Below are 12587 nucleotides of genomic sequence, written 5' to 3'. Positions count from 1 at the left end.
GACACTTCAGAGCTTCCTCAGCCCATAGGGTAGCTTCTTCAGCCTCCGAGGTTTAGAGTAATTCCTGGCTCAGCACTTAGCTCAGCTCTGAATTTTACCCAAAGGACAGATTTTGCTACTTGAGAAAAAGCCTGGGGCCTACAGCTTCAGTCTTGGGGTCATCTATTGTTACTGTATGCAAGTGAGGAGCTATTTATGGGGCCATTTGAGAAGATGTCCCATTTCTCCACTAACATTTACTTTTCCTTTTCTGCATCCAGGGTTGCAGTTCTAAGGAGCTCGCCAGAAAGTTTGCATCTACCTATGGTTTCTTTCCTTTGGCAATTCACTGTGATTGCAAAATGAGGTTGTTGTCAGGAGAGCCACAAAACTGTACGTGTGAAAATAGAAAGTGAGTTTGAATAGCTGATACCAGAAGTCTTTCCCATCGCTGTGAAGTCCTAACAAATAGCACAGCCACAGTGCAGGGCAGAGGAGGGTGGGGAGAAGGCAAGAGAAACCCCCCCAAGCAGAAGAGGCATGCAAGCCAAGCAGGAAGAAGTGCAGGAAATCTCCACACCAAAAACTTTTGTCCTGGTGTTTCAAAGTTAGCAAATCTCTGCTCCGCTGTAAGCAGTCTCCTCAGGGTTAGGCAGTCCTAAGGAGCGCCTTGGCTAACTTTGCCTCCGAGTAGTATCTGTATTGGCAACAGTGTATTGAGGCCCGGAAGAAAGAAGAGACTCCCTCTGTTTCCCTAGCAGAGAGGCCATGGCATTGGCATATACCCAAAGAACTGAAGCAGGAGAAATTTTGACTCTCCTTGATGATGATGGTGAGCCCTCCCATTTCTTCTCCAGGCTGCTCAGTGTATCTGGGCAAGCAGAGGCTGAAAAAGCAGGGACTTTTCCTACTCCTTTCTACTGCTTTTACCTTTTCCCCCAGCTTGCTCCGGTAGAAGACAGGGTTGGAGCCAGGCAGCAAAGGGAGTTTGACCCCCAGCGGCATATCCAGCAGCTCAGGACATCCTGCTCCGAGCTGCTGTCTTCTGCGCCCGGGCTAGAAAGACAGAGACGCTCATGGGCATTCGGGCCACCATCTCAAGAGCCTTCTTGCAGAGCGCTTACCAGAAATGCTCTTTAAAGAGCCCAGACAAGGAGAGTGCAAAGAGTGGCCTATTCCACAGCAGCTCTTTGCTTCATCGCCTCCTTCCCCACAGCTCCAACGCCTGTAAACCAGCCCCCTGGGGTCCTTGCACAGAACCCCTCCTACCTGCTGAGCTCAAATCCAGCACGGGCAGAGAGACAGGAGCCCCTGGGAGCCTGCACTGGCATCCCTCTAGGCCTACCACTCTCACTTCCCTCCGCACTGCCCCATGCCCCAGAGCAGCCCGCGCGGTCGCCGGCTCCCAAGCTGAGCCCTCTCCATCCGTCCAGCACGCACCTCGCCCCTCTTCTCCTCTGCACTCAGCAGTCCGTCTGCGTCTCGCAGCCCTGCAGCCAGGTAATGCTCCATGGCTCCTCTCGAGAGCCCTCCTGCAGCTGCGACCCTCCACCGGCACCTCTCGCTCCAGCGGCACCCAGCTCCGGTCGCCCCAGCCGGTCTCCCGGCGAGCGGCACGCCCAGAACAATCGCGCATTGTTGCATTGCCGCTTTCCCGCGCCACCGCCCCGCCGCTGCCGGGCCACCCCGGGGCCGGCCTGCAGCCCTGGCCTGCCCTCGGCTTGCAGGAGAGTTCAAGAGCAAGGCTGACCCAGTCCTTGAGGAGGCTGTGGCAGGCCCTCTGCAGAGCTCTTGACCTTTCCTGAGCACCAAGCAGAGCACCCAAGCTGGTAATTCCCAACCACAGACGTGCCCAGGCAGCGCTGCCAACCAGGCAGCCTGGGGAGGTGCCGAACTGGAGCAAATACAGTTTCGGAGCATCTTACCAAGCCCACAAGCTTTTGTGAGTCTGCTGCGAAGCATTAGCAGCAGATAAGGCCCTCCTTGGAGATGGATGTCTGGCGAGGGAGCCAAGTCTTGCCTCTTCTCTTCCCAGCCTGGGGACACCGCTGACCAGGCAGGGAGGGCGCTGGGCTTCAGCCAGCCCTGGGATACCAGCTGCCACCTCTCCTCGCCTCTCCTCTCCCCCATCCCAGCCGCTGCCGGGCTCCGCGAGGCAGAGGCATTCCTGGAGGCTGCTCCTCCTGGCATCCCAGGGTGCTCCAGCATCCACCGCCGGGCTCCCTGGGGTGCTCAGTACCTGAGCGAGCAAGGGGCAAGGGCGCGTGGCTTTGCCGTGGTGAGGCTGGGACGGACCTACCACGGGGTAGGTTGGTGCTGAGCCTATGCACGGAGCCACTGTGGCCTCCAAGGCCGGATTCATCCACCTTGCAGCCACAGGAGCGGTGGAGCTCCACAGGCCCGAGTGGGCAATTTCCCCTCCCGCCTAGTCCGCACATGGGCCGTGTCCCGTGGCGCCCCAGGCCTGCCCTGGGGAGGTATCGCTCCTGAGACCCTGCACTCCCCGCGAGCCCCCCGAGCCTGGGCGCCAGAGCTGTGCTGGGCGCAGCATGGCTGCTGCAAGCCCTGGTGCCCCCGGCCCCTTCCCAAATCGTCCTCCTCGCCTGGGGCTCGAGGCTGCGAGCAGCCACGGGGCGGCATGGCCGGGGCAGCAGGGAGAGGCGGACGAAGCAGGTGACGCAGGCGGGGCGGAGGGGAGCGGTGGGAAGGTTAACGCCATTATAACCCGGGGCACGGCCGCGGTTTGGCTGAGCACCTCGCATCTGGCTTGGAGCCTGGCTTTCCGCTGCCCCCTCGTCCGCCCCTCACAAACGGCGCGGGGCTAATTTCAGTTATCTTCTCCAGGCCATATGAATTCTATTAATATCAAAGTAATGAGGTAATTACTGTGATTTGGAGAAATGGCTGGGGAATTGCTTTGGATAGGATTTCACCAGCCGAAAGGGCAAATTCAAACCGCTGTTTGGAAAGGAACAAAGGGCTGTTCTGGACGGGGCGCTCTGCAGTGACCGGGGAGTGGTGGCTGCCGGCCCCGATGCCGCGAGTCCTGCTCAGGCTGCCCGTCTCCTGGGGGTCCGCGCTGCCCTCCCTGGGGTCTCTTCTCCTGGGGCAGCCACTGGGGCTGGCAGGCTCCTTGGGAAGTGTCGTGGACTGCAAGAGGAAGCCCGCGGCCAGCGGCGAAGAGCAGCAGCCCTTTCTTGCCCAGGGTAGCAGCATGCCCCGGGGCAGACCCTTGGGTCTGGCAGCCTGAGGAGGGACAGCTGATGTTCACGGCCGCTCTGCGCTAGCTACACAGCCCCCGGACCTGAGGAGCTGGGGCTCTCCCAGGTCCAGGAGCCCTTTCCTGACCATCCAAAATACCTGGCAGAGCTCCTGGCTGGCTGTGTCCCAGGGAGCCCTGAGTTTGCCAGGGGAAGGAGGCTTGACTGTCACCAAGATTGACAGGAAACCAGCCAGAGACAAGATGCCCATCTCTGGCCCTGATCCTGCTGCTGGGATAGGCACCTGAGAAGACCACTGGGAAGGGGGAAATAGCAGAGGCCGTGTACATACACAAGTCCTCCCATCAAACAAGCTCCAGTTAACTTGTCAGGCCACAAAAAAGAGCTTTGTACTGCCAGGTGGAAGGGGGCACTCGGGAAGGAAGAGCTCAGCCCACGGCAAAGTGGGGGACGGGGGGGCATTTGGGACCTCTGTGTCAGTTCCTGGACAGACACACCAAGATGGAGGGTAAGGATGTGGGCTCCTAACCAGCTCTGTGTTGCCTTGGGACCATGTCCCTCCCACCCAGGGAAGAAGAAGTGACAACCCCAATGAAGAGAAACGCCCGTCCTGTTTCCCTTCCCGGCGTGGAGGCTGTTGGGGTACGCGCAGGTGAAAACGAGCAGAACCTGGCGCCAAGGCAGCAGAAGGCTGGGTCCCATTGGGCTACTGGGAGGGGAAGCAGGGATGGTTCACACCACAGCAGCAGTGACGAGGGTCCCTGGGCACGGCGGGGCAGGGAGACAAGCGGGCCCCGTGACGCCCGAGATCGGGAGCTCCTCCGGCAGGTTTGAAGGCGGGAGTGTGTGGGCAGCTAGGAGTAAAAATAGCTCTTGTTGCAGAGCAGGAGTAGCGTGGACATCTACCAATCAGGTAGGGAGCGTGAGATGCATCCCCAGCTGGTATCAAAGGAATTTGCTAAGAAACTTGCTGTCCCAGTGAGGACGGCTTTGCCGAGCCCTCGAGAGCCGGGGCCATGTGGCCGAGCAGGCAGCCAGAGCATGCAGAGGAGGGACATGGGGCTCAGCACCACCCCGTGAAAACCAGGGCTGGGCTAGCTGAGGGCTGGAGGGGCTGGGCTGTCAGTTCAGTGGGAAGGAGCTCCCAAAGCCCTCTTCATATACTCTCTCAGCCTAGATAACCAACAGGGAAGCGGTCAGTGGTCAGCCTGGTGAAGCGTGTCCCCTGTCCCCGTGGGGTGCTGCTCCAGGACTCAAGGGCACAATGCCGTGCCTGCAAGATGGACCAGACGGGAGCCATGTCCCCATCCCTCTCCGCGCTGCCAGCTGTTGTGCCGGGGCAGAGGGCAGGGAGAGGAGCCCGGAGCTGCAGCGGGCACTTGCGGCTCTGAACATGGAGCTGCTCCCGCCTCCTCTCCGGAAGGGGTGGGGGTGCTTGGGGCCCAGCTTCGGTGCCCTCTGGAGAGAGGCGCAGCCTCTGTCCAGGGAGCCAGCTCCGACAGGGCTCCTGTCCCCTTCTCCAGGCTGTGGGACACCCAAGCCCATGCCCCGTGCTTCAGCTCTAGGTCCAAAAACCCACAAGCACACCCAGCCCCAAGATGCTGGGTGCACCCCCCTGGCAGGAGCTGGGTGCACCCCTGCTTGCACCCACCAGGCTGCCAGGTCAGGGCTGATGTTACAATTTGTGAGTTAAGTTTGGGGGTTCTCAGTTGCCACCCATGCTCCCCTTTGGCCGCAGACAGGGTCAGTGGCCAAGCAGAAGCTTGGTCTCTAATCTGCGGCACCCAGCAGGCCGGGTCAGGCCATGCTGGGCCTGGCAGCCCTCGGGCGGGGTGTGCAGAAGATGCCCAGCATTGCACACGGTGCTGAAGCCAAACACCTCCCGCACACAACAGGCCTCCACTTGCTGTAGAATAGCTCTTTGCTGGCACCTGCTGTCAGCTTTAAATTATGCATTTGCCTTTTCGCACAGTGCATCAGCAGCAAGAGGTCAATCCAGCAGCACCTGGTGTGGCAAGAGCAAGGACAGTGCATCTGGGGCTTCCCTCAGCTGCTCTGCACCCCAGGACCACGGCTTGGCCCCAGCTCTGCAGCTGTGCCTGTGCCGGGAGGACGATGCTGCCAGGCTGGGATGCATCCTGCCATCCCACAGTACCCGAACAGGATGAGGAGAGCAGACGTGGTGACAGCAACCAGGGCCAGCTGACACTTTGGCGGTTGCCAGCACGGCCATAGTGATGAGGCAGGTCATGGGCAAGGCAAGGGCAGGATCAACGAGGTCGTGCACAGCCCCCCTCCCCCCCCCCCGCCGCGTAGCTCAGGCAAGGTCGGTGGGGAAGGGTCAGAGATTAAATGAGGCTCTGGAGCCTGTGGGCAGAGGATGCATTGGTGGAGACACCCCGGAGGCATCCCACAGCTGTTTCTCACACCGTTAGCAGTTTCTGCAGCAGCCTGCCCCGCGCTTACCCAGCGTGCCGTACCGGAGCAGACCCTGGGCACCGGGCACCACGACTGCTGCAGGGGGAAGCTGCAGCGCCTCATGGTTATGGGCTCACCAGAGCAGCTACAGCCCGGGGTCACTAGTCCAGATTTGCTCCGCAGCATTTCTCCAGATGAACCCTGACATAATAACTTGATCCAGAGCTACTCCTCACCCCACACGTGGGAAGGAGAAATGGTCCCTTGGAGGGTGGGTCAGCACCATCAAGCCCACCAGCCACGGCACAACAGCAGCAGCTATTGAGGCACCATCAGCAGCACCCTGCCAGAGCCAGAGCCCAGCTTGTGCCTGAGCATGGGCCAAACACCTGCTGGAAAGGTGAACCCCAAGGCAAAATTTATTTTACAAAACTGACGCTGAAGGGTCTTTTCTTCCAGATGCGGAGGAGCATCCTTCAGGGCTCATAAACAACCTTTTCCTAGGACATGAGGGTCTTCCTGCCCATCCTGCCCCCCTGCTCTGAGAAGCCCCACGTTGGCAACAGAAGACTTTTCCTCCAGTGTTTCCCACTGGGCCTGGGAACTAAGTATTGCAGCCAGCTGCTCTAATACTTCTGCTCTCTTAAAGCTTCACATAACATCCATCAAGATCTCCTCTCGCTCCAGGACATTTCCCACAGGCATCCCGGCTGCATGCAGAAGCCAGGAGGGCAGCTGGCCTGCCCATGCATCACCCGGCGCTGGCCTGTCCTCCCCCGGGGGCTCGGGTAAGAGGGTGGGTAACTGGCACGAGGGGGGCTGCAGGCAGCAGATCACTCCAGGCCCATGGGGACATGGTGGCTCGCTCGTGGGGGTGAGGAGGCTGGGCTGAGCAGGGCAGGGTATTGGGGTGGCGGCTTTCAGCCTGCAGCTTTCTTTTTTTCTTTTTTTTTTTCTTTTTTGTTTAGCAGGTCTCTCCACGGGCCAGACTGCCAGTGGCTCTGCATTTGCAAGGCAGGAGGATTTTGCCTTTCCCCTGGCCCAGCCTGCAAGCACGCGTGGCCATTTGCCTCTCCCCTCTGCACTCACAGCCCACTCCAGGGCTAGCGCAATGTCCCTAGCAGACATGTGAGGCGCAATAAATGCCGGGCCTGGAGCAGGTGAGGAGCAGGGCTAGGGTGGGAGGGTTTTGCTACATCTAAACAAAGCATCTCTGAGGTCAAACACCTTGGCAGGCAGCATGCGCCCTAGCACATGCCAGTCTTAGAGGAGGAGGCCGCCTGTGCCCATGGGAAAGGCCACGTCACCGGTGTTTGCCAGCAGATAATGCCTCCGAGCCAGCGAGCACCCGCGTGTTGCCTGTGCAGCTGGGAAGCGTGATTTCAGTGCCTGCGCTTCTTGCAGGGCCATGCCCATTTTGACTGCCCATGAGCTCGGAAGTGCCAGGGCTTGAAACACCGGGGTTCAGATCCTGCCCTGCTGTGTTTGTCCTGACTTCTGCACTTCTGTCTTGACTTCAGCATCAGGCTGAGCTGGGCTGGGAGGAGGACCCAGGCCGGGAGCAGAGCTGCACTGACGCTCCCAGCCTGAGTTATTGCTCTCAGCCAGTGGAAAACATACTCTCTTTGCTGGGTCTGGAGCTGTCCCATGTCTGCAAGGTTGCTCCCAGCTGCAGCAGCCTCCAGGAGCCAGGAGAAATGAGGGCAGCTGTGGCTTCGCCCTCAGCCAGCTGCTGAGAGCCGAGGGGCTGCTGCGAATAACACGTCTGTGCTGCCAGCCCAGGGTGATCGTCGCTGCGGGACAGCCGGGCTGCTCTCCCCGGGGAGGCACTGCCCAGGCAGCAAAGGGGAGCGGGCCAAGCCCTGGCTGCGGTGGCACAGACCCTTCAGCATCCCACACCCAGCCGGGACCTGCATCACCTCGCTCTGTGTCTCAGTTTCTCCACGAGCATGGTGTGGGTGGGCGGCTCCTGGCCAGAGGAGAATGCTGCACCCATGGGAGCTGCGCCCATGGGAGCCAGGGGATGAGCAAAATCATCCGCTAATGTCTCCAGGAGGCAGTTCCCAGCCCAGCTCTAGTCTCTGTGCCGTCCGAGGGTACCTCTCCTCACCTCTCTGTGCTAAAGTTAAAGCTAGGACCCCACCACAACACTGGGCTCCAGAGAGCCGTGTCCGAACAAAGAGGAGCATTTCTCCTGGCAGAGAGGCAGACGGCCCTCAGCATAGCTGGAGAAGCCCTAAGCAGCTGCGAGCAGTGTTTAAACAGAGGAGGCAGCCAGTGCTTTTTTCGGCTGGGTTTAACCCCTTTGCACCAGGGCCTTGTCTCAAGGGACTGCCACGTGCTGGGGGAGCTGGAGCGGCAAGCTGGCCCTGGGCTGCTCAGGCAAAACTGGGGCTGCTCCCTGTGCGGGCTGGGGGCTGCTGCCTGTCTGAGCTGGGTGCTGCTCCCTGTGGGGGCTGGGGGCTGCTCCCTGCCTCCCACTGCTAGCGAGGGCATTTGCCCTGAGCTCGCGCGTCTCCGAGGCCGTGCTGGTCAGGGCCTGGCAGGAAAGCAACAGCACTATCATTTGCAAGATGCTGATTAGCCGCCACAACACTGGGGTCTCACACCCATTCCCCAAGAGGCCAGCAGGGCTAATCAACCCAGCATAAATTGCAGACATGACAGTAGATTTTACAGGCTGCAGTTCATGTGCTGACTTTTATGTTTAACTTATGTCAACTACATCACCTGAGGGGCTGATTGAAGTCCTTGCTGTTGATGTCACTTGGTTGTAGAGCAGATGTATAGCATGCAGTAAATATTTGGGTTTAATGTGTAAAGTTTCACTGATGTGCAGGCCAAGAAACAGTCTTCCAGAAGATTAAAAGTTTCACTTAAGCAAAGAGTAACTGTTAGAATTGCTGGATTTCATAGTCAGTGATTCACTGGCAGAAAGGATGGGATGGACTCCAGCACAGGTATGTTGCAGCACTCAACTCCTGCCTTTCCCAAAGCTGTTTTACTGCCCAGGGGCTACTTTTTCCCATCCTGTCCCTTGTTCTTCATTAGAAATTATCCTACCTTGATAGCCTAAGTCCTGCAGTGTGGTAGCAAAAGTCTTTGCACACCAGGAGAGTCCAGGTGACTGTGACTTTCTTGTAGGGATGTTGTAAGAGGAGAACCCAGACTGAGAAGGAAGAAACTTTGCAATAACAAATTACATCCCAGAGCAAACAGAAAGTGCTGTCAAGTTAAGGGAGTGATAGATTTCAGTGATTTTAAGATCAGGCAATACCATTTCGCTGCATCTCCTGTATAACAAAGGATGAATTAGTCAGTCAATCATATATTGCACATCTAAATCTCTTCAGCCATTTCCCTTTCCATCCATTTCAGCGTTTTCCCAGGGCTTAGCCCTGCACTGTAAGGATGGTGACATGCCCACCAATGCCAGGTCGGGCAGACCGGGCTTGCAATACGCGTCAGTGTAATCCTGGGGACGGCGTGCCACCAGCCTTGCTCGTCCTCTGCAACAGCCCAGTCTCCGTAAGGAAGGGGCTGCTAATCGGAGGGGGCGCAAGCAAGCGGGATCAGTGATGGGAAAGGTGGTGGCTGATGCTGCTCTCTCCCCCTGCCTCGCTCTGCCAGGACCCTCATGTAAAGCCACACCAGGTTTGGGAAGCTCTGGCTGAGAAGCCTGGCAGCAAATGCCCAGCACAGCTGGGGCCGGATCCCTCCTGGGGTGTACATCTGTCTGTGCGTCTGTGTGTCCGCATCCTCTGTGCCCAGCTCATTCCCACCCCTGGCCCCGCTGCTGCCGACAGCCCCCGGCAGCCCCTCGGCCGCCCTCCCTGATTCCCGCGGAGCTGCCCGGGGAGAGCCAGCGGTGCCTCTGCACAGCAGCCCTCACCTGGGCGCTGAGCACTAATTAGTGCCTGAATAGACACAGCACCGCAGGAAGCCCGATGGATTGTTATCCGGATGCCTGCAGCCTGGGAATCTTGTTCCACACACTGAACGTGAGCTCTTAAGGTCTTTTATTTTTTCAGAAGGGATTAATTTAATTAATGCAACTAACAAAACATCTAACTGCGCTCTATAAATAGACCTGCAGGCTTTGACACAGCTCCTGTCTATGCCAAGAAATGAGTCTAATAATAGCTGCTTAACGATGAAGTTCAGGGGACCAGAGAGATTATGCAGAGAAAATGCCAGGACAGGCTCAAGCAGGGGATGGAAATCAGCTGCGAAAGTAGCATCAGAAGGTCTCAACAGGACTCTGAGAGACTGCTGCTGGAAGGAGCTCCTCAGCAGCCCCAGATACGGCTTTTATCGAACAGGAGAGACACACAGCTCAGCAAAACCCGGCTTGCAACAGGCTAAGGAGCCCATTAGCTACCAGCGAGCAGAGTCTTTGGCTTTGTTGCTGCAGGAGGGTAACGTGGTCGTACACACGGGCACGTGTGGGCTGTGGGAAGGGGCCAGTAGATCATCCTAAGCCATACAGCTTACGGATTTTACGTGTGGCCCAGCTGTCCCACACGGGAATCTGGACAGTTGTTTCAGAAATGCTGGAAATCAGTGTGCTATACAGGCACGCAGTCACACGTGCTCGCTGAAAGGTAAAACACACACAGCCACAGCAGCAGAGCAGCGTCTCAGCACCCAGCCTGCAGCTTCTCTCGCTCCTGGTCCCCTTCCCCCTCACACTGGTTTTGCTGTCGGTGAGGAGCTCCAAGCTGGGCCTCTGCCACTGACGCACGAACGCTTCTCTGGGAAGCTTCTGTTTCTGCGAATCAGATTTTTTCAAACAACCCCCTACTCCGGTTCATCAAAAAAGTCCTGACTAAGGATGCTGACCTGCCTGGAAGCGCGCAACTCACTTGCACGTGCCAGGCAGCCCAGACTCGGGCCCCCCCCAGGCCCCTGGCCCAGAGCCAAGGCATGAGTCAATCAAGCTCCCGGCCGTTCGTCCTTCCTGCAGGACATCGCGGCAGTTATTCCCATGACGTCTCGCCATGTGTCAAATAGAGCTGCAGGCCGGGACGCCTCCAGCGCTGGGTGCTTCTCCCATAGCTCACCACATGCCTGGGACATGCATGGGGGTCCTAGAAACGCGGGAGTCTCCTGCCTGGGAAAGGATGGGCTTCGGAGCGTGCCCAGGGGGGAGCATGCCATCCCAAAAGCGTGAACCCCCCGCAGAGCATCCCGGCGTGTCCATCCTCCCAGTACTGCAGCACCTCTCACCTGACCCCAGCCACACTGAGGAGACACCAAACGATCTGAGTCTTCGGAGATTAAAGCCCAGACCCTGAACGCTGTGTCAATCTACCTGCTGCTCCCTCTCGATACCCTGCTGACCTACCCAACACCCAAGCTGGGCCTCCAGAGTTAGGACCCACATGATGGGTCCTACCGTATCATTTCCTCAGGCCCTTTGAAGAACGGAGGGCCCTGGTTGGGGAGGTACAGTGTAAAACCACTGAATCCTTGCAGAAAGCCTCGCTAGGCAGCAATAGCTGGGCAGAAGGGAAGGGGGGACCTTCCTCACGCTTGCCAATCTGTCACGCTTCCCTCCCACGGCACCGTGCCTGCACATCTGCCCGCTTCCAGGCCAGGTGAACCCTGGCTATATATAGTGCTGACTGCTGCAGTCATGAAAAATTCAGAAGTCCTTTTTGCAAGTCCTTCTTGTCAAAAGCCAGAGGAGCCCCGGATCCAAGTTTCTAACGCCAATCACGCGGGACCTTCAAACTGCTTTGGGAGTGGCAGTTTTCATCTCCTTTGGCTCTCCAGCTCTGAGCTGCCCCTCAGGACATGCATCTTCCAGCTCCTGGGGGGATTAGGGCCCTTCTTAGTCCTGATTTGCATTAGAAGGAACCAACACCTGAAATACTTGGATCACTGTCCCATCAGTAAGTACCTGATGCAATTGCTAAAGGAATACTAAATTGCTGAAAAAGGGGGTGGGGGGCCTTGGATCATGTATAGCAGAAGTGTCCACGTGATCATCTTTCTACCTGGATAGCAACAGCCCTAGGGTCTCCTGAAGGGAAGATCCAGCCCTGAGTGCAGCCGCGCCAGCTCGTCTCCTGTCTGCAGCCACCGTGACGCTAGGTGGGCGATTTGTGGGTGTCACGAGTCCTCCTTCTCCTCCGGCGCTGACGTTTCTGTGTGCTCAGTGCTGATGAAGCCGTTCCACATTCAGGCTGGAGAAAGATTTCCTGATGGGGATAGACAGGGTACGGCACACATTTCTGCAAACTCAATGCTCCCGCAGCCGAGGGCAGGGCAGGAACCTCTGTAACTGACAGGACTTTATTAAAATGTCATTAGTGAAGGGGAAATAAATGATCCTTTTGTTTAGGCAAATCTGCTGCTGGGAGAGGAGTGGCACAGGGCTGGGGCTGCCTAAGTGCCTGCGTGTTAGTCTTGCTGTGTCTGCTGAGGGACAGTCACTGCGCGGTAGGTGAGCTGCCCGCAGCACCGCGGGGCTGGCCCTGGCCTGGCTCTGGGACCACTGCGTCGTCATCCGTCCCAGCAGCAGGCATGGGGAAGGACAGGGCTTTTCCCTCCATGTGACGCTGACAGGATCCAGATTGTCTCCTTGCATCAAGGACGTGCTTGAGCATTGCATCTGCGCTGCCAGGCAGACACAGAGCTGAGAAAGCAAAGAAAACAACCCAAATGTTGCAATTATGCAACACTAAAAGCAGTATTTACAGTTTCCACCACCGCTTCAAACGGGAACGTGGCCTTAAACAATCACCTGCGCTGGAAATAACAAGAGCAGCGCTGGGAAGGAAAAAAAAAAAAAAACAAAACAGACAAACTGCTGATTGCAGCTGGCTGTCTGGCAAGTAAAGTGAGTACTCGGAGTGCTGATGGCACAGGGAAAAAGAGCCTTGAGGACGAAAGGACAAAATTCCCCTCTGCTGTAAACAAACCATGCTGCAAGGAGAGCCAGACCCTGTGTGGCCACATGGT

Source organism: Dromaius novaehollandiae, chromosome 16, assembly GCF_036370855.1.
Source record: "Dromaius novaehollandiae isolate bDroNov1 chromosome 16, bDroNov1.hap1, whole genome shotgun sequence".
NCBI lineage: Eukaryota > Metazoa > Chordata > Aves > Casuariiformes > Dromaiidae > Dromaius > Dromaius novaehollandiae.
Note: the sequence above shows the minus strand (reverse complement) of the source record.